This window comes from Pan paniscus, chromosome 13 (assembly GCF_029289425.2).
Source record: "Pan paniscus chromosome 13, NHGRI_mPanPan1-v2.0_pri, whole genome shotgun sequence".
In the NCBI taxonomy this organism is placed as follows: domain Eukaryota; kingdom Metazoa; phylum Chordata; class Mammalia; order Primates; family Hominidae; genus Pan; species Pan paniscus.
Window position 1 is genome coordinate 38,580,799 of NC_073262.2, and position 22,543 is coordinate 38,603,341.

At 39.1% G+C, this 22,543-nt stretch overlaps 1 pseudogene; it reads right to left on the reverse strand.

Annotated features, from left to right (window-relative positions):
• Nucleotides 1-7,883: 7,883 nt before the first annotated feature.
• On the reverse strand, nt 7,884-14,990 carry LOC129397353 (tigger transposable element-derived protein 1-like; annotated as a pseudogene).
• Nucleotides 14,991-22,543: the final 7,553 nt, after the last annotated feature.

Consider the following 22,543-nt stretch of genomic DNA (forward strand, 5'->3'; position numbering starts at 1 on the left):
TCTCTCCGCAGCTCCCATCCTGGGAGCACATTGAAAACATCTGATTGCTGGTGGGAAATGGTCACACGGGGGCTCTTCATGATGGGTCCCAGGTACCAGTATGTTGTCAATGCCCCCCAGGTGATTCTAATGTGCAGCCAGTGTTGTGAGCCACAGCTTATAGACCAATCTGTCTGATTAGGTTGTTTTACTCCTTCAAGCAAAACACAGGCCCTCTGTAGCTACGGTGGTAGAGAAAAATCTCACCTTTGAAAATGCTTTCTAAGCAGGTAGTCAAATTCTCCCACCTACTCAGTAACGGCTCTGGGTCTCAAAACTAGTGTGCACAAGGTTCGCCTGGGTTCCTTGTTAAAGAGGGGGAGTCCCGGGACCCTCTTCCAAAGAGATTCTGATTCAGTCTGCCTGAGAAGGGGCACAGACAATCTACTTCTGAGTAAAATGTCATGTGAAGAGAATGTACTGACCTCAAAAGAAAAAAAAAGAAAACACTTCATTTCCCTTCTTACTCTCATACTAACCCAATGGGTAACCTTGGGCTTAACTTCTGATAGAAATAATGACCACAATAGCTGTTGTTTGTTGAGGTACCTTAGGTACAGTATCTGGATCTTCCTAAGAGCTGTGAGGTGGTATTCTGGGTTTCGTTATGTGCCTTCCTCTGGTAATAGTCTCCTTGGTGTTAAGTGTCCTTTCTGTATTTCATGTGACTCTGGTGGAATTGCCAATCAAACTGCCCAGTAACACCCCTCTAGGGAGAGGAGAGGCCAGAGGAGGATGTGTTGACTCAATGCCAGCCAATGAGGTTCCTCCTCCCGGGGCTGGAGGCAGGTCAGGGCTTAGGGCGTTTGTAGTCTGCTCTCCCTGGGTAGAATCCCTGACCCAGTCCTTACAAAGATTCCGTTCTTCAGCTCTTTCTTCCATTTCATGAGCTTCCCAGTATCATTCCTGTAAATCTTTTTCTTGCTTAAGTTAACCAGAGTCCGTTTCACATATTAAAGAAACTAATGAAATACTTATTTTCAGATAAAGAAGCTGAAGATTAGAGGAATTAAATGACTAACCCAAGACGCTGCAGCCAGAAGATAGCAAAGTGGGACCCACAGCAGGACAGTTTGGTTTCTGAGTTTACAATCCTGTCATTACCTCACATCACCTTAAATCCTCCTGAGAGCTCAAAAAAAAAGGAGAAGGAGGGGTGGAGGGAGTGCACTTTTCAAATACATATATATCATTTGAAAAAGTATAAAGAGAAATTTAAAAGTTACTATTAACTCCCACACCCATACTTGTAGTCAGAGAACTGGGCTAATTATTAATTTAATTTTATCCATTTCTATCAAATGCCCCAAGTGTTCCAGCAAAATTATATATTATATTAGGACACATGACAGAGAAAAAGGGCACAAAAAAGCAAACAGTGGTTAAAGTCGGGAAGATACCAAAGATAAACATTCCAGCAAAGTAATAATTAGGACCAGAATTCACCACCATCTTGGCTGAGTTTCTATTTTATCAGTTACTGACTTCTTAAATTCATGGATCCTAGATTACAATCCTGAAATCACAAAACAGAGGCTAGACTTATAAGCAAAAATATGACCCAGTGTATTAGTCTGTTTTTGTGCTGCTGATAAAGACATACCCCAGACTGGACAATTTACAAAAGAAAGAGGTTTAATTGGACTCGCAGTTCCATGTGGCTGAGGAGGCCTCACAATCATGGTGGAAAGTGAAAGGCACATCTCACATGGTGGCAGACAAGAGAAGAGAATGAAAACCAAGCAAAATGTGTTTCCCCATATCAAACCATCAGATCTTGTGAGACATATTCCCTACCATGAGAACAGTATGGAAGAAACCACCCCCATGATTCAATTATCTCTCACCAGGTTCCTCCCCCAACATGTGGGAATTATGGGAGTACAATTCAAGATGAGATTTGGGTGGGGACACAGGGCCAAACCATATCACCCAGTCATCTTTAGAGCAGTAAATCTTCCAGCTCTTGCTCCTGTCACAATTTCTTTCTCAGACTTCAACCATGCATTTGAGACTATGGGGGGTGGGGAGGGGAATGTATACTTGACCCCATATAACTTTGTTCTGCTGGTCACTGCAGTCCAAAGCCAAGGCCAAGTGGGTCTGTGTCACTGAACAGAAATTAATTTAGCAGAATTTACTTTAGAGATATACATAACCCCTATTTGTCAAGTGCTGAGTTTCTCAGACTGACCTCATTGGAAGAGTCCATGCAGTCTCCCCGTGTCAAGCATCTCCATTGCATACCCTACAACAAATGCCCCGAAACCACTGGCACCTGGCCACACCCTACACATGCCACCCCATAGCACTTCTGGGTCAGTACCAGGAGGCAGTTTATTAGCAAACAATTGACTCCACTGTAAAGAATGTACTCTAAAATATGATTATTTGAATATTTAGCCCCATGGCTATTTATGTCATAGCATTGCTTATAATAGAAAAAAATGAAAACAATGTAAATATCTAAAAATGAAAGATTAAATACATGATGGCATAATAATTTTAAAAATCTTGTTAGAGAATAGTTAAACATTCATGAGAAAAAATGCTCATGGGAAATGTTCATGAGATACTGTTAAATGAAAAATGAAATGAAAAAAATAATTATAGAACAGAATGTTCAATGTGATTCCATTTTGTAAATACTGTATATATAATAAATTCCCATATATATCTTTTTGAGGGGAAATTATACATATATAATATTTATGCATATATATGTATAGTATATACATATACTATTTCCCCAAAAAGAATAGGATATTCATGGAAAGGAGAGTTATCTCTGATAACAATTATAAATTATTTATATTTTACTTTCTTACTAGTCCATATCTCTTAAAGTTTAAGAAGAAAGAATTTTTTTAAAGCAAACTATTGAATTGGCCACTGCATGGTCAAAGTAGTTAAGGTTGCAGCTCCCAGTCAGACTTCAGGGAGCTGCTAATGTCCCTCAGGACTGGACATTTGGATCCTTAGCTACATGCTATCTGGGGAAACCGTTAGAACAACTCCAGATACTGAGTGTCACATACAAAGCAGTCAAGAAGAGTCCAAAGAGTCAAGTAAATCCAGAAGATTAGTGTCTGTAATCCCAGCTACTCAGGAAGATGAGGCACAAGAATCGCTTGAACGTGGGAGGCAGAGGTTGCAGTGAGCCAAGATCGCACCACTGCACTCCAGCTTGGGCTACAGAGTGAAACTCCATCCCCGCACCTCCCCACCCCCCAAAAAAAGGAGAAGGAAAGAAAAAAGTCAACAAATTACCATAGGTAAAAAAACAAAACAAAACAAAACTCAAATTTAATAGGTGATTTGTGAAGCTTTACCAACTTGCTTTTTAAAAGAACAGAGAAATAGTCTGAAGCAAATTAGAAGAGTTGGTTTGAAAAGGTCAAGTCTCAAGCCAGCCTTGGAAACCACTACCACCTTGGTAGCCTAAAGTGAGTCTGATAGAAATGAGGAATGCAACAATTACCTGCCTCCCTCAGGCTCCAAATCCGCTCTCAACTCTGCTAACAGGTAACATGAAGCAGGCATTATTTTGAAAGATGCAGAGAATGATGTTCCTCTCTAACAGTTTAAGGTGTAGCGATTACTTTGGGCACCATCTTGGTTTTGACCCAACCTCCCAAAGCATCCACAGAGAAAGCTCCTTTGTCTCGGACTTCCTGCCACCAAGACACAATGGATTAATGGGAATTTTCCACTCAGACCATCACAACCACCTTCCATTCTGCTAATGTAGTCAGCCAGTTCTGCAAATGCCCAATGTCTGTTCACTATAACAGCAAAAAGTTTCTGTGTTATGGTTAGAGTAAATTCACAATAAGCACTTCATACAAAAGGCAAATAGCTATGAAATATCTGTCTTGATGTCTTGTCAGAACATTGAAATATTTCTCCTTTTTAAGTCACTTTTCACAGATCTAAGATCTTGGATAATTTGGGGACATATTTATGTATTCTGTATATTATGTTTGTTATGCAACCCAAATAGACCCCTGGCTTGACCACACAACCTTGGAATCCTAAGGCACTCATTCCTTTCTGCACTTGTCCTCTGGAAGAGGGCAAAGGCCAGCTCCGCCTCTGTGTGTTGCTTTTTAACAGCCATCTTTAACCTTTTTTTCTTAAGGCAGAGCCCCCCTCTCACAACAGGGACTGGAAACAACACATGGCTACTTTCCCAGCCTCCTGTGCAGTAGGGTGGCCAAGTAATCTCACTTTAGTCAATGAAGCATAAGAAAAAGTTTACTAAGAAACTCCTAGGAAAAATTTTATTCTCTTATAAATAGAGCCACATGAAAGTACAACCTTCTTTCCCACCACCTTCCCATTTGGGGAACCCAAATATTGAAATATGTATATTTTATATATATATAATATATATTTTATATATATTATCTATATTTATATATAATATATAGAAATATATATTTCATATATGTGAAATATATATTTTATATCTATTATATATGATATATATTCATATATATAAAATATATATTTTATATATTATATATGATATATATATTCATATATATAAAATGTATATTTTATATATATTCATATATATAAAATGTATATTTTATATATATTTTATATATATGAATATATATATTATATATGAAATATATATTTTATATATATGAAATATATATGTTATATATGAAATATATTTTATATATGAAATATATATTATATATGAAATATATATAATATATGAAATATATATTATATATGAAATATATATATTATATATGAAATATATATTATATATGAAATATATATATTATATATGAAATATATATATTATATGAAATATATATATTATATATGAAATATATATTATACATGAAATATATATTATACATGAAATATATATTATATATGAAATATATATTATATATGAAATATATATTATATATGAAATATATATTATATATGAAATATATATCTTATATATGAAATATATATTATATATAAATATATATATTATATATGAAATATATATCTTATATATGAAATATATATCTTATATATGAAATATATATTATATATAAATATATATATTATATATGAAATATATATTATATATAAATATATATGTTATATATGAAATATATATTATATATAAATATATATATTATATATGAAATATATATTATATATAAATATATATATTATATATGAAATATATATTATATATGAAATATATATATTATATATGAAATATATACATTATATATGAAATATATATACTATCTATGAAATATATATTATATATATGAAATATATATGTTATATATGAAATATATATATTATATATGAAATATATACATTATATATATGAAATATATATTATATATATTATATATGAAATATATATTATATATATGAAATATATATTATATATGAAATATATATTATATATATGAAATATATATTATATATGAAATATATATTATATATATGAAATATATATTATATATGAAATATATATTATATATATGAAATATATATTATATATGAAATATATCTTTTATATGTATGAAATATATATTTTATATATATTTTATATATGAAATATATATTTTATATATTTTTTATATATGAAATATATATTTTATATATTTTTTATATATGAAATATATATTTTATATATTTTTATATATGAAATATATATTTTATATATTTTTATATATATTTTATATATGAAATATATATTTTATATATTTTTTATATATGAAATATATATTTTATATATATTTTATATATTTTATATATGAAATATTTATATATATTTCATATATTAATCTATATTTCATATATATTTATATATTTCATGTATATATTTCATATATTTATATATGAAATATATAGTATATATATTTCATATATACAATATATATGAAATATATAGTATATATATTTCATATATACAATATATATGAAATATATAGTATATATATTTCATATATACAATATATATGAAATATATAGTATATATATTTTATATATACAATATATATTCTATATATAGTATATATATTTTATATATAAAATATATATTCTATATATAGTATATATATTGTATATATAAAATATATATTCTATATATAGTATATATATTTTATATATAAAATATATATTCTATATATAGTATATATAATATATATTTCATATATATATAGAAAATATATTTATATATATTTTATATATATATATATATTTTATATATAAATATATATTTCTATATATATTTATATATGAAATATATACTTATATATTTTATATATATAAATATATATTCATATATATTCTATATATAAATATATATTTATATATATTTATATATAGAATATATATTTCATATATATTTTATATATATTTCATATATATTTTATATATATTTCATATATATTTTATATATATTTCATATATATTTCATATATGTAGAATAGATATTTTATATCTATTCTATATATATAAAATAGATATTTTATATCTATTTTATATATATTTTATATATATGATATATATTTTATATATAATATATATTTTTATATATAGAATATATATTTTATATATATTTTATATTTTTTTATATATAGAATATATATTTTATATATTTTTTTATATATAGACTATATATTTTATATATATTTTATATATATTTTATATATATGAAATATATTTTTATATATATTTTATATATATGAAATATATTTTTATATATATTTCATATATATAGAAATATATATTTCAATATATATTGAAATCCTGACCCCCAAATTGATGGTAATAGTAAATGGGAACTTTAGGAGGTGATTAGGCCATAAAGAGTCTTCATGAATTGGATTAGTGCCCTTGTAAGAGGCCTTAGCAAGGTCCCTTGCTCCTTCTGCCATGTGAGGATGCAGTGAGAAGACACCATCTATGAACCGTAAAGTTGACCCTCACCAGATATAGAATCCACTGGTGTCTTGATATTGGACATTCCAGCCTCCAGAACTATCAGAAATAAATTTTTGTTGTTTATAAGCCACTCAGCCGATGGTATTTTGTTATAGTCATCCAAATGGACTAAAGGGCACTATCTAATTCTTCCTTTAAAAAAAAAAAAGACAGGGTCTCTCTGTATCACCCAGACTGGAATGCAGTGGTGCGATCATGGCTCACTGCAGCTTTGAACTCCTGGGCTCAAGCAATCTTCCCACCTCAGCCTCCCAAGTCACTGGAACTACAGGCATGTGCCACCACACCCAGCAATTTTTATTTTAATTTTTATAGAGACAGGGTCTCACTATGTTGCCCAGGCTGGTCTTAAACTCCTGGCCTCAAAGGACCCCCCCACCTCGGCCTCCCAAGGTGCTGGGATTACAGGCATAAGCCACCACACCCAGCCAGCACTATCCAATTCTATCCAGAGATTCCTAAATCCTCCCCAGACCTCAGCACCTCCCTTCCCTCCTTCAGATGCCTATCCATTATTCAAAGCATAAATAGATCCAAACAGTAAGTATTCCTTTTGAAATATTGCGCTAACTTCTGGGCCTCCCAGATATTAATGAATGAGTATTTGCTCAACTTTCTAAGAGTTTCCCTATGATTAAAGAAATGCCTAAAAGATAGGCAAGGTGTATCAGTGATCTTTTGCTGTGTGATAAACCACCCTTGAAATGGAGTGGTTTAAAATGACCATTATTTATTTGCTCGCAATTTTGGGGGTCAATAATTTGGACTGGGCTCAGCTGAGACAGCCCATCTCTTCTCCATATGGTGTCAGTCAGGCCGACTTTACATTTGCAATCTGTTGGCAGATCTCAGTTGGCAAGTCAGCTGGTGGCTGGATGGTCCCAGACAGCCTTGCTCATGAGTCTGACAGCTGGGCTGTCCATGAGAGCAACTTGCATCTCCTCTCTGGCCACTCCAGCAGGATAGCACAGCTTCCACCCATGGCAGCTGGGTTCCAAGAACGTGAGAATGGAGGCTGCAAAGTCCCCTGAAGCCTGAGCTCTGAAGTCACACATCACTTTCATCACACTCTATTGGTCAAAGCAAGTCACAAGCCTAGCCCAACTTCCATGAGTGTGGAAACAGCCTCCAGCCCTTCAGGAAAGGAGCTTCAAATAACGTGTGGCCAGGTTTAATTTACTACTCAATGTACTTGCAACTCTCCATAGTTAAAAATTGATAGCCAACGTAAATGCAATTCTCTAGCAGCAACAGCAACAAAACTTTCTATTGTACATACTGATCTTATAGGTACACGTATGTTAATTTATTTATGCAGGTGAAGATGTTGATGAGTTAGGTGGAGAGGGCAGGTATTTTTATTATTCTGCAATTTGAGGGATGAGACTACAGAACAAAATAAAAAGTTCTTGGAAAACAAATTTCCTTGTTTATTTCACAGAATATATATTTCAAGATAAATTAGAATTATGATTCCATGTAAGCCCAGATTACCTTTTCAAAATGTTATAGTGGTTGTCACAATCATGGCTGCATCATTCAGTCTCCCAAGGAACTTTTGGGGAGCCTTTTATTTTTTGAGATGGAGTCTCACTCTGTCACCCAGGCTGGAGTGCGATGGCACAATCTCGGCTCACTGCAACCTCCGCCTCCTGGGTTCAAGCGATTCTCCTGCCTCAGCTTCCTGAGTAGCTGGGATTACAGGTGCCCACCACTATGCCCAACTAATTTTTTTTTTTTTTTGTAGTTTTTTAGTAGAGACAGGGTTTTACCATGTTGGCCAGGCTGGTCTCAAACTCCTGACCTCAGGTAATCCACCCGCCTCGGCCTCTCAAAGTGCTGGGATTACAGGCATGAGCCACCACGCCCGGCCTGGGGAGCCTTTAAAAATACCAATACCCCAGCATCACCACAAGAGATTCTGGTGCAATTGGTTGGGGGTATAAAAACCACTTATTTGATGTATGTCTGGCTTTTTTGGTTCTCCCCATATTCTACAAAGAATGGACCCTCTCTGAATCCTAGATTTGGGTCACCAAAGTTTTCTGACTTTTCTGTTGAGTTCCAAGCACAGCTTGGGTTCTGAGTCAAAATTACATTCCCTATGGTCATCTGATCCCAGAGTTATTTACCCAGGCCCTGATAAACAATCCTTCTACAATCCTTCTAAATCCTCTGTTTAGAGGCTGCAAAATGGTGGTGCACGGGCTGGAAAGATCTGAGTTTTGTTTGGCCTGTTACACACTGGTGGCCCAGGCAATGCATTTTTAACAGGGAGTGGGGAGTTAGGTGCCCACATTTATAAGTCAGGAGGTCTCACCTTGAGATCAGGGTGGAGGCTTCTCTTGTAAGTGCTGAAGAACTCAGAGCACGCAGCAGGGCTAACAGTCTCCAGTCAGCCTGAAGCGGTCAGCAGCGTGCAGCAGTTTTCTCTCTGGCTTCTTAAGGTTGTCTGTCTCAAGCCTGTCAGCATTTGAGTTTACACCTGTGGTCTGGCTCAATCCCAGTTACCATTTTATACCTGAAGATTGCGAGGCCCAGGATCTGGGGTGGAAGGGGAGCTGTTGAGATCTCTAGGCTGCACCTGGCATCACACATGCATTGGTTCATTTGCTTTTCATGTCAACCCTGGGAGAGAAGGCTCTACTAGTTCCATGTTACAGATGATGGAACTGAGTCTCAGATTTAGGAACTTGCCCATAGTCACACACAGCTGATTAAAAAAAAAAAAAATTGAGCTGATATTTCAACTGAGGTCTTGTGAGCCTCCAGCCAGAGTTCTTTGTGCTCCTCTGGAGCGATTCTTGCCACCGGCCATGATGACTGCTCTTTCTTGCCTCTTAGCTCTCTTTTCCCCAGCACTCTTTTTACCTCTGCATTAGTGCATACCAGCATTTCCTGGCTCCTCTCTTTCTCACCTCTTATTGTCTGACCCTGTCCAGGAACTTACAGTTCCCGATGCGTCCCAAGGCCCATATTTCCATATCATACACCATATTACAGTCATAAAATAACTTGTTCTGCAGCAGGAAGGGGTCCAATTACAGCCCATGTAATTGGCAAAAGAGCGTCATTCATCACGGTGGCCTTGGGATTGGTGGTCATCAGAGCAATTCCATTTGTTGGACATTTTCCTGTTTGTTTCAGCCATGGTTTCATCACAGTCCTTTACAGGTCCCAGTGGACCTGCTGGGACATTTCACAAGTTATCAAATACATGCATTAAGGATTGTTAATAGCAGCCAAGCAGCAGAAACCATGATGTGAGAATAAAATGCAATGTACAAAATGAAATTTGGAGTGACCGAGTGGAAAAGAAGGGATTATTTTTCTGCAAGCCACCCAATAAGCACAGAGCTAGGGCCCAGTGGGGTCGCTATCTTGTATGGAGGAAATCTTCTACATTCTATAAACCTGATAAATAATGTGACAGGAGTCCCATCACCTCACTCCTTGAACCAATCTGTCCACGTTGCACGTCGGTTTTCTCTGTGCTATTAAAGAGGCGGCTGGGTTTTCTAGGGAGCAAATTTACCCCTGTCAGTTTAGGGAGACAAATAAGTTGGCCCCGTCTTTACCATTTAAGGCATAATTTGATTTATGTTTGATTAGTCAATATGCTTCCCACTACAGTGGGACATATGGAAACAATTTAATGGAAGTACAGAATTTTAGAATAGGCTAGAATAGGACAGAAGAGAATTTTCAAGGTAGAATATCTACTGCAGAGGTCTCATCCTGGGTACCCACCTGTCATCTGACTCACAGATGTTTTTGTCTGACCTACACAAGGTCTTGGTGAAAATATGACTTGGTTACTAATATTTAAAAATCGGGTGATTTGGCCAGGTTCCATGGCTAAGGCCTGTAATTCCAGCACTTTGGGAGGCCAAGGCGGATGGATCACCTAAGGTCAGAAGTTCAAGACCAGCCTGGCCAACATGGTAAAACCACATTTCTACTAAAAATACAAAAAATTAGCCGGGCATGGTGGCGGGCACCTGTAATCCCAGCTACTTGGGAGGCTGAGACAGGAGAATCACTTGAACCCAAGAGGTGGAGGTTACAGTGAGCCGAGATTGTGCCACTGCACTCCAGCCTGGGCAACAAGAGTGAAACTCCATTTCCAAAAAAAACCAAAATGAAACAAAATAAAACAAAATCAGGTGATTTTACTTTATTTAAATTTTATTTTCTAGCTTTTCTTTAAAAAAATACTTTACAATCTGACAATACAGCCCAGATTCCCTGTGACAAGAGTTGGCCAGTGCTGAGGAGTTCTGCCCCATCAGACAAAGAAGAGCTTCTCTCTGCAGGTTGTCCCAGCTCCACCAACACCTACCGTCCCCGCAACACTCAGCCCAGGGGGCAGTTGCCCATTTCGCTCATTTATATTTTACGCACACATAAAAAAATTCACATACCTAATGTCATACATTTAATTCAGTCAGCAGATATTTAATGGGGCATAGACTCTGTGCCAGACATTATTGAAGACACCAGGGATATAGCAGTGATCAAAATAAACCAAAATCCTGACCCCATGGAGTCTTCAGTCCAGTGAGAGACACAGATTGTAAGAAAAATCAGGAAAACCTATACAGGCCTACCTCACAGATATTGCAGGTTCAGTTCTGGGCTACTGCAATAAAGCAAATATCATAATAAAGCAAGTCCCAGAAATTTTTTGGTTTCCCAGTGCATATAAAAGTTATGTTTACACTATCCTGTAGTCTATTAAGTATGCAATAGTATTATGTATAAAAATACAATGTGCATACCTTAATTTAAAATTTATTTATTTTATTTATTTATTTATTTTGAGATAGAGTCTTGCTCTGTCACCCAGGCTGGAGTGCAGTGGCACAATCTTGGCTCACTGTAACCTCCACCTACCAGGTTCAAGCCATTCTTTTGCCTCAGCCTCTTGAGTAGCTGGGATTATAGGCACCCACCACCATGCTCAGCTAATTTTTAAATATTTTTAGTAGAGACAAGGGTTTAGCCATGTTGGCCAGGCTGGTCTTGAACTCCTGGCCTCAAGCAATCTGCCTGCCTCAGCCTCCCAAAGTGCTGGGATTACCACCATGCCTGACCAAAAAATACTTTATTGCTAAAAATGTTAACAATCACCTGAGCCTCAGTGAGTTGCAATCCTTTCGCTGGTGGAGGACCTTGACTGATCAGGGTGGTGGTTGCTGAAGGCAGGGGTGACTGTGGCAATTTCTGAAAATAATACAACAAAGTTTGCCACATCGATTGACTCTGCCTCTCACAAAAGATTTCTCTGTAGCATGCAATGCTGTTTGATAGCATTTTACTCATAGTAGAACTTCTTTCAAAATTGGAGTCAGTCCTCTCAAATCCTGTTACTGCTTTATCAACTAAGTATATCAATTAGAATATTTAACATTCTAAATCCTTTGTATTCATTTCAACAATATTCATAGAATCATCACCAGAAGTGGATTCCATCTCAAGAAATCACCTTCTTTGCTTTTGTAACTCGTCATCTGTTAGAGTTTTATCATGAGAATGCAACAAGTTAGTCACATCTTTAGATTCCACTTCTAATGCTAAATCTCTTGCTGTTTCCACCACATCTTCAGTTACTTCTTGCACTGAAGTCGTGAGCCCCTCAAAGTCATCCATGAAGGTTGGAATGAACATCTTCCAAATTCCTGTTAATGTTGATATTTTGACCTCTTCCCATGAATCATGAATATTCTTAATGGCATCTAGAATGGTGAATCCTTTCCAGAAGGTTTTTAATATACTTCACCCAGATCCATCAGAAGAATCATTATCTATGGCTGCTATACCCTTATGAATTGTATTTCTTAAATAATAAGACTTGAAAGTCAAAATTATTCCTTGACCCATGGGCTGCAGAATGGATATTGTGTTAATAGGCATGAAAATGACATTAATCTCCGTGTACATCTTCATCAGAGCTCTTGGATGACTAGATGCATTGTCAATGAGCAGTAATATTTTGAAAGGACTCTTTTTCTGAACAGTAGGTCTCAACAGTGGGCTTAAAATATTTACTAAACCATGCTGTAAACAGATGTGCTGTCATCCAGGTTTTGTTGTTCCCTTTATAGAGCATAGGCAGAGTATATTTAACATAATTCTTGTGTGTGTGTGTGACAAAATCCCACATTCCTTTATGATTAAAACCCTCAGCAAAATCGGCATAGAAGGGACATATCTCAAGGTGATGAAAAGCCATCTATGACAAACCCACAGCCAACATTATACTGAACAGAAAAAAGTTGAAAGCATTCCCCCTGAGAACTGGAACAAGACAAGGATGCCCACTTTCACCACTTCTATTCAACATAATACTGGAAGAGCAATCAAACAAGAGAAATAAACCAAGGGCATCCACATCGGTAAAGGTCTTTACTGTTGCTGTTTGCTGGTGATATATGATCATATACCTAGAAAACTCTAGAGACTCATCCAGAAAGCTCCCAGAACTGGTAAATGAATTTAGCAAAGTTTCAGGATACAAGATTAATGTACACAAATCAGTAGCCCTGCTATACACAAACAGTGACCAAGCTGAGAATCAAATCAAGAACTCAACCCCTCTTACAATAGCTGAAAAAAAAAAAGAAAAAAAAAAACTTAGGAATATACCTAACAAAGGAGGTGAAAGACCTCTACAGAGAAAACTACAAAACACTGCTGAAAGAAATCACAGATGACACAAACAAATGGAAACATCCCATGCCCATGGATGAGTGGAATCAATATTGTGAAAATGACCATACTGCCAAAAGCAATCTACAAATTCAGTGCAATCCCTATCAAAATACCACCACCATTCTTCACAGAACTAGAAAAAACAATCTTAAAATTTATATGGAATCAAAAAACAGCTGGCATAGCCAAAGCAAGACTAAGGAAAAAGAACAAGTCTGGAGGCATTACATTACCCAACTTCAAACTATACTATAAGCCCATAGTCGCCAAAACAGCATGGTACTGGTATAAAAACAGGCCCATAGACCAATGGAAGAGAATAGACAACCCAGAAATAAAGCCAAGTACTTACAGTCAACTGATCTTCGACAAAGCAAACAAAAACTTAAAAGTGGGAAAAGGACACCCTATTCAACAAATGGTGCTAGGACAATTGGCAAGCCACAAGCAGAAGAATGAAACTGGATCCTTATCTCTCACCTTACACAAAAATTAACTCAAGATGAGTCAAAGATTTAGCATAATTCTTAAAAGCCCTAGGATTTTTGGAATGGTAAATCAGCACTAGATTCAACTTTAAGTCACCAGCTGCATTAACCCCTAAAAAGAGAGTGGGCCTGTCCTTTGAAGCTTTGAAGCCAGACATTGACTTCTCCTTTCTAGTTATGTAAGTCCTAGATGGCATCTTCTCCCAACACAAGGCTGTTTTGACTACATTGAAAATCTTTTTAGTGTAGCCACCTTCATTATTTGTCTTAGGTCTTCTAGATAACTTGCTGCAGCTTCTCCATCAGCACTTGCTGCTTCACCTTGCACTTTTATGTTATGGACATGGTTTCTTTCCTTAAACTTCATGAACCAACCTCTGTTATCTTCAAACTTTTCTTATGCAGCTTCCTAACCTCTCTCAGCCTTGATAGAATTGGAGAGAGTTATGGTCTTGCTCTGGATTAGGCTTTGGCTTAAGGGAATGTTGTGGCTGGTTTGATCTTCTAACCAGACCACTCAAACTTTCTCCATATCACCAATGGAGCTGTTTTGCTTTCTTATCATTCATGCGTTCATTGGAGTGGCATTTTTAATTTCCTTCTAGAACTTTTCCTTTGCATTCACAACTTGGCTAAGGGGCACAAAATGCCTAGCTTTCGGCCAGTCTTGGCTTTCTACATGCCTTCGTCCCTAAAACTAATCATTTCTAGCTTCTGATTTATAGTGAAAGTTGTGTGACTCTGCCTGTCACCTGGACACTTAGAGAATATTGTAGAATTATTGGTTGGCCAATTTTAATATTGTTGTTTCTGAGGAAATAGGAAGGCCCAAGGAGAGAGAGAGAGAGATGAGAGAATGGACAATCAGTGGAGCAGTCAGAACACACATGACACTTATGGGTTAAGTTCATCATCTTATATGAGCACAGTTCATGGTGTCCCAAAACAATTACAACAGTAACATCAAAGATCACTGATCACAGATCACCACAACAGATATAATAATAATGATAAAGTTTGAAATGTGAGAATTACCAAAATATGATACAGAGCCACAGCGTGAGCACATGCTGTTGGAAAAATGATGCTGATAGACTTGCTCCACTCAGAGTTGCCACAAACCTTCAGTTTGTAATAAACACAGTATCTGTGAAGTGCAATAAAATGAATCACAATAAAACCAGGTGTGCCTACAGTACAACGAGTAGTAATAAGTACCATGGGGAAAACTAAGCAGGCAAAAGGGCAAGAGGGTACTGGAGAATTACAATTTTAAATAGGATGATGTGCAAGGTTTCACTAAGAAGATGAGTGGCATCTGAGCACAAGCCTTAAGGATGAGAGGGAGGGAGCCATAGGCATATCTAGGTGGAGAGCATTCCAGGCAGGACATGCAAAGGACATAGCATGTTAGGTCCAGGACTGGGACTTAAACAGGAGCCATAATCCAATTAGAGATGATGCCACTGGCCATAAACCCTAAGCAGAAGTTCCACGATACGCTTTTCCAGAACTCCTATCATCTGCCTTTTCATGGAAACCCAAAAAACTCTAAGTGAAAATCCAGATTTATGCCAAAGACAAAATGGAGAAGGACTATTCACTTAACTCAAGGCTTCACAATAGGATCCTTTTATTCAGGAAACTCCCCAGGCACATGTAAAATGGTTTTAGATTTAGAATTGTAACTCGCATGATTTTTCAGAAATCCATTTACCACACAAAGCAAGGAACCCCTACAGTGCTGATGCATTTAGTCTGATTTGGTCCTACTCCCTCACTGAGTCCTCAGGTATCCCCCATACCTTCTTTGCAAGCTGCCCAGCTAAGGTTAGAAGCCCTGACCCTCAGGGGAGGCCAGCACCAAGTGACGAGGTGAACTCCACAGTGGTGGGCTGCTGCTGCAAGAGGCGCTGGGTGCTGACTCCCCTGGCTATGGTTTCATCTACTGTCACAGCCACCCTGCCTGCCTCCCAACTCGTCCCAGCCCTCAGGGCTTCACTCAAAGCAGTGGGGCTGTTTCATTGGTTTTTATTAACATTTATTGTTTCTCAGATTCAAGAAAAATATCCAATTTGGAGGACTTAGAAAATCCGCAGAACAAAGAACTGTTTTTAAAACCTCCATAATTCTACCACTCAGAGAAAACCACTGGTGGCCACCCTGGCTGGCTGCTAATTACCGAAGTCACAGGAATTTAGATTGGCTGTCCCCTTTTGTGTCTCCAAAAAGCTTCTCTGCCATAATGCCATTCCCCTCAATATTGCTAGAAGCAAAGGCCTGGGTGTGGGCAGTTAGAGAGGTAGAAAGGATGGAAGTCAATTTAAATTGGCTAGTTCAATTCAAGTTGCAAATATCCATGTCTATAACCAGCTAGGGAGATGCCACACCTACAGACGGGGTGAGGGGGGTGGCTATATCTGCAGGCTCATCTTCAGAAAACTGGCTATATGCAGACGCTAGGTCTCTCCTGGGAAGATTGCGAGAGGGGGCAGTTGCAGCATGGTGCAAGATAGGAAAAGGACCCATCTCCCTCTCTCCCAAGGCCTGAGCATGCCCCTCAGGAACCCAGCCCTATGGCAAGGAGTGACCTTAGCACCTAGGGCTGTAAGTCCTGCTAGTGCTGCTGGTACCGCTGAAAAGTAATGTAGCAGTAACAGTGGGGATGTGGATGAGGGGAGGTGTCTATGACAAGTACAGAGGCAGAATGTATCAGTCAGCCATCGCTGCAATATGCCATTCCAAAATAGAGTGGCGTGGCCTAAAACAACAACCAATGAGTCTTACGTAGGTACCAGTAGGTTACCCATCAATTGGCTGATCTAGGTTAGGCTTAGCTAGGCCAGATTTCAAACTGCAGGCTGAACCCATGCCATCTCCATGTCTCTCTAAACCACTTTGGAGCTGTGGACTATCTGGATTGTGTTCTTTTCATGGCAATAGCTGAAGCACAAGAGCACAGGCTCAATTCTGAAGCACATGTAAAGCTTTTGCTCACATCATATCTAATAACATCCAATTGGTCAAAGCAAGTTATGTGGCCAAGTCCAATCTCAGTGGGATGAGGCAATATTCTGCCTCTAGGAGGAGGAACTGCAAACCCACATGGCAATGGGAAACAGGGAGGGGTGAAGAATTGAGGACAAGGCACTCTACCACACTGATATGTCGAATTGTAATCCCCAATGTTGAAGGTGGATCCTGGTGGGAGGTGGCCAGATCATGAGGGTGGTCCTTCATGAATGGGTTAGCAACATCCCTTTGCTGCTGTTCTCATGATAGTGAGTGAGTTATCACAAGATCTGGTTGTTTAAAAGTGTATAGCACTTTCCCCACCTCTCTCTTGCTCCTGCTCCCACCATGTGAGATGCCTTGCTCCCCCTTTGCCTTTGCCATGATTGTAAGTTTCCAGAGGCCTCCCCAAAAGCCAAGCAGATGCCACCATGTTTCCTGCACAGCCCGCAGAACTGTGCGCCAATCAAACCTCTTTTTGTTATAAATTACCCAGTCTCAGGTATTTCTTTACAGCAGTGCAAGGACATACTAATACACACACAGATGCTATGTAAACAGATATGGGCAACACTCGTATTCACAGTGATAAATAAGATTCCAGGGATTAGGATGTTGATACATCATTTTAGGGGGCCTTATTCATCAATGTGAATATGAGTGTTACCTTATTTGGAAAAAGACTCTTTGCAGATGTAATGAAGGATCTTCAGATAAAGAGATTATCCTAGATTAGCCAGGTAGACCCTAAGTCTAATGATAAATGTCCTTATGAGAAAGAGGCAGTGGCAGATTACACCTACCAAAGAGGAAGAGGTAATGTCAAGACAGGCAGAGGTTAGAGCAATGCCGCTGCAAGCCAAGGAATGCCTGGAGCCACCAGAAGCTAGAAGAGTCAGGGAACAAATTCTTCCCTAGAGCCTCTGGAGGGAACACACCTCTGCTGATACTTTAATCTTGGACTTGTGGCCTCCAGAGCTGAAAGAGGATACATTTCTGTTGTTTTAAGCCACCAAGTTTACAGAAATTTCTTATGTCAGTCACAGGAAACTAATATAATTGATAATAGTAATGGTATGTTAGTCCACCTGAAGATGCTAGAAATAGGCCCTCACTGGTCAACTATGAAGACTAATTGAAATAATTGAGAGATACTCATCATCTTTGCATACACTGAGTATAAGAATCTAGCAAAGACCTTCAGCTTGGACATGTAGGTACAGCACAGAGACTTAATCTACGAACAATCCCTTGCTGAGCTATTGGTCTGGAAAATTCCAGTTGCTTGAACTATTGGTCTGGAAAAATCCAGTTGCTTTTGTCCCTATAAATGGACAAAAATCCTGCCTATGGTATAATATTAAATCCGTATTGAGTGAATCTTGCATAGCAGGTAGTGTTCCAAACACCTAGGAGGACAGAGAGCTGGAACTCTGAGTATATAAGAGCCAGTAGCAGGAAGAGTGTGTTTTCTGCTTGCTAAAACATGCTAGTTCAGTGCTGTGGGACAGCATTTGATGGGAGTGAGCTAATGTTGGCTACTGTTACGTTGCAAAGAGAACTTAAGACTGGTGTGTGCTATGGTTTGAATGTGTCCCCTCCAAAATTCAGGTGACCCCAGGGCAACAATATTGGGAGGAAAAGCCTTTGGAAAGTAACTAATTATAGCTCTGCCCTCGTGAATGGAATTAGGTGCCCTTATAAAAGGACTTGACAGAGTTTGCTCCTCTTTGCCCTTCTTCCTCTGCCAGGTGAAGACACAGCACACCCCTCTGGAGGATGCAGCATTCAAGGTGTCAGTGTGGAGCAGAGGCCAGACCCTCACCAGACAATGAACCTGCCAGTGCCTTGGTCTTGGACTTCCCAGCCTCCAGAACTGCGAGAAATTTCTGTTCTTTATAAATTACCCAGTCTCAGGTATTCTGTTATAGCAACACAAAATGGATTAAGTGTGTGACCCAAGCAGCTTAGATGAGTTCTACAAATGCCCAAGGGTCTCAAGAATCCTGGAACACTGGGACACCCTGTCATCACTCACCCTGGTGAGCAAGCAGATGCCCACTGTCAAGGTCTCCATGGTCCCTTGAGTCAGGTGGCTGGGTTACTCTCTTCCCAAGTGGGAGTCTGATGGCCTTTGCTATTGCTGGGAACACAGGTGCCTGGAGTCTTCCTCCCTGGTTTGCTACCAGCCTTTCCCCTCTGAGTCTCCCCAGGGAGAAACTCACAGGTCCATACTGCTTTCAGCCAGCCCCCTCTGTTGCCTTTCAGGTCTCTAGAAGCTGTTGTCTCTCAGATTCCACCCTCCTCCCCCATCCTACGCTCCTCTCTCCCCTCTTCCTCCTGGACCCCAGCCACAATCTTGCCCAAGACATTATGCCAACAGACTTCCACAAAAGCTGAGGGCAGAGCTGTCCTCTGTCAACCTCACCCATAGGAGAAAGCACAATCGTGTGGGCTAGCCCCCTTGGAGTGAGGAGAAGGGGAAAATTCTGGAAGAATATTTATACAATGAAGAAATTAAATTTTCCTGACACAGATGCAAAGTGCTCACACAGTGCTAGCTACACACTCCATGAGTCCTATTAACACCTGTCAACATCCATCAGGTCACACCACCTATGAATGGTGTGTATGCATGGGCAACCACACATCTGTTTGGCTCAGTCAAACATCCTCAAAGCCTAGCAGAGTTCCTGGCACATGGTGGGCACTTAATAAACATTGTTCAAAAATAATTAGTTATTTCACAAATGAACATTCCAGAGTTTTCCAGCAACTTGTGCAAAGTTAAAGACATGATGAGATACAAGATCTACAATGTGGATAAAAACCAAACAGTTGCTAAAGAAAAATACAACTACTTCTTTTGCTGACACCAGAGTGAAATCTCCCACATTTATCTTCATAGACATATTTTTATTCTTTCTACTTTTCTGCATTTTCCAAAATGTCTATAATGAGCAGACCATAATTGTATTTGGTGAAAAATAACTGGACCTTCTAAAAACATAACTCCTTCCACATGCACCTTTCCCACTACTATTTTTCCTGTTAATTTTGGAGACAGAGTGAAGCCTAAGTTTCCCCACATTGTATGCTCCTGCTTGGCCCAACTTGTTGGAACCTCATTTGTAGAAAGTGGAAGAAAGTAGATCTAAGAGGCTTCTAAGAGTAGTTAATTATTCTTTCTAATCCCTCCCAGAGCTCATGGGTGGTATGCCAGGGAAGCCTAAGTACTTTGATTCCTTTATTCATTCCCCCTAAGCTTCTGGGTAAGGGTAATTTTCCTGCTGTATATTTATATATCTCTCATAAATGAGAGATAAATGGAGTAAATGCCTGCAGTGGGGAGCAGTGAACGCCGTGAGTCTGCAGAGGAAGCAGTGAATCTGCACAGAAGGAGGACATTTGAGGCAGCATCTCATAAGCCTGCCCAGAGGATTGTATCCACTGGGCAATCCTACCCAGAGTTTGGACACACGCCCTTGAAACTGTGTCTCTAGAGGGAGTTCTCTCAGGGATGGGGGTTCTGGGGGTTGTCACCATTTCAATGACATGAGGGGGTTGGCAGTGAAAACCAGACCTAAGGCAACTGTGCCAGCACCTTCCACACCATGGAGGTCCTCAGAGGGCATCTGGAGGGCTACACTAGGGTGGGAGCTGTTCCTTCTCAGGAAGAAGAACGCAGAGTTGCCAAGCAGCAGAGAGGGACCTGCCCACCTCAGCACCAACACGCCAATGCCCAGTATACCCCTTTGCAGCGTTCTACATTCTCCATTGCCCTTGTGAAGAAACAGGAGGAAGTAACTGACTCATCCATTGGCAGAAACGTTTAGGTCACTACAAGAAAAATCTTCCTGACCCTGGCACAGTTGAGACACTGGAAGAGGCTTAGAGGATAGGTGGTACGTGAATCCCAGGAGGAGGTGGAGATGAGACTTGTTGCTTATTCTGACTGAGGGAACTGAGCCACAGATGAGCCACCTGAGTGACAGGTGGGGTTATCCAAGGTGAGGGGCTGCACTGGAGACTGGTTGACTGTAAAGACATTAGAAACCCTGAGTTCAGAGGAGAAGGCAAAGCCAAAGAATGTATCAAAAACTACAAGAGCTTGGGAGGCCAAGGCGGGTGGATCACGAGGTCAGGTGTTTGAGACCAGCCTGGCCAACATGGTGAAACCCTATCTCTACTAAAAATACAAAAATTAGCCAGGCATGGTGGAAGGCACCTATAATACCAGCTACTCGGGAGGCTGAGGCAGGAGAATTGCTTGAACCCAGGAGGCGGAGGTTGCAATGAGCCGAGATCACGCCATTGCACTCCAGCCTGTGTGACAAGAGCAAAACTCCGTCTCAAATTCCCAGCTACTCAGGAGGCTGAGGCAGGAGAATGGCGTGAACCTGGGAGGCGGAGCTTGCAGTGAGCCGAAATCGCGCCACTGCACTCCAGCCTGGGTGACAGAGCAAGACTCCGTCTCGAAAAAAAAAAAAAAAAGCGAGAGTACTGATTGTCAAAACACGAGAAAACAAATCAGGACATTTTCAACTTTGAAGATATGGGAGTCAGGCATGAGCACGTAAGTCTGAGGACAGAGTAAGAATTGCTTGGAGGCCAGGTGTGATGACTCAAGCCTGTAATCCCAGCACTTTGGGAGGCCAAGGCGGGTGGATCACCTGAGGTTAGGAGTTCAAGACCAGCCTGGCTAACATGGCTCCCTCTCTACTAAAAATACAAAAATTAGCCAGGTGTGGTGGCCCACTCCCAGCTATTCGGGAAGCTGAGACAGGAGAATCGCTTGAACCCAGGAGGCGGAGGTTGCAGTGAACTGAGATCACGCCACTGCACTCCAGCCTGGGTGACAGCGAGACTTTGTCTCAAAAAAAAAAGAAAGAAAGAAGTGCTTGGAGCCAGAACCAGCAACACAGCAGCAAACGAGGACGGAGTTTGAATGTAAATACGTCAAGGAATGAATGAACGAGAGTTGGTGTCATGGGCATGGTGCTGGAATGTGCCCTGCCACGTAGCTTTTGTGCTCCTACCAAAGGCTGATGGGGGATAAATGGGGGAAATTTGATTCTGGTGTCAGCAAAAAAAAATAGTTGTAGTTTTCTTAAGGAACTGTTTGGTTTTTATCCACAAATATTGTAGATCTTGTATCTAATCATGTCTCTAACTTTGCATGAAGACAGGGATTTATCCCAGCTTAAGGGCCAAGGGAAGAACCCGCATAGAAATAGCTCAGTGGTAGGGACGACTGGCTTTGTTGGGTGAGTATGTGGTGGTGTCCCTGTGGCTGGACATGACTG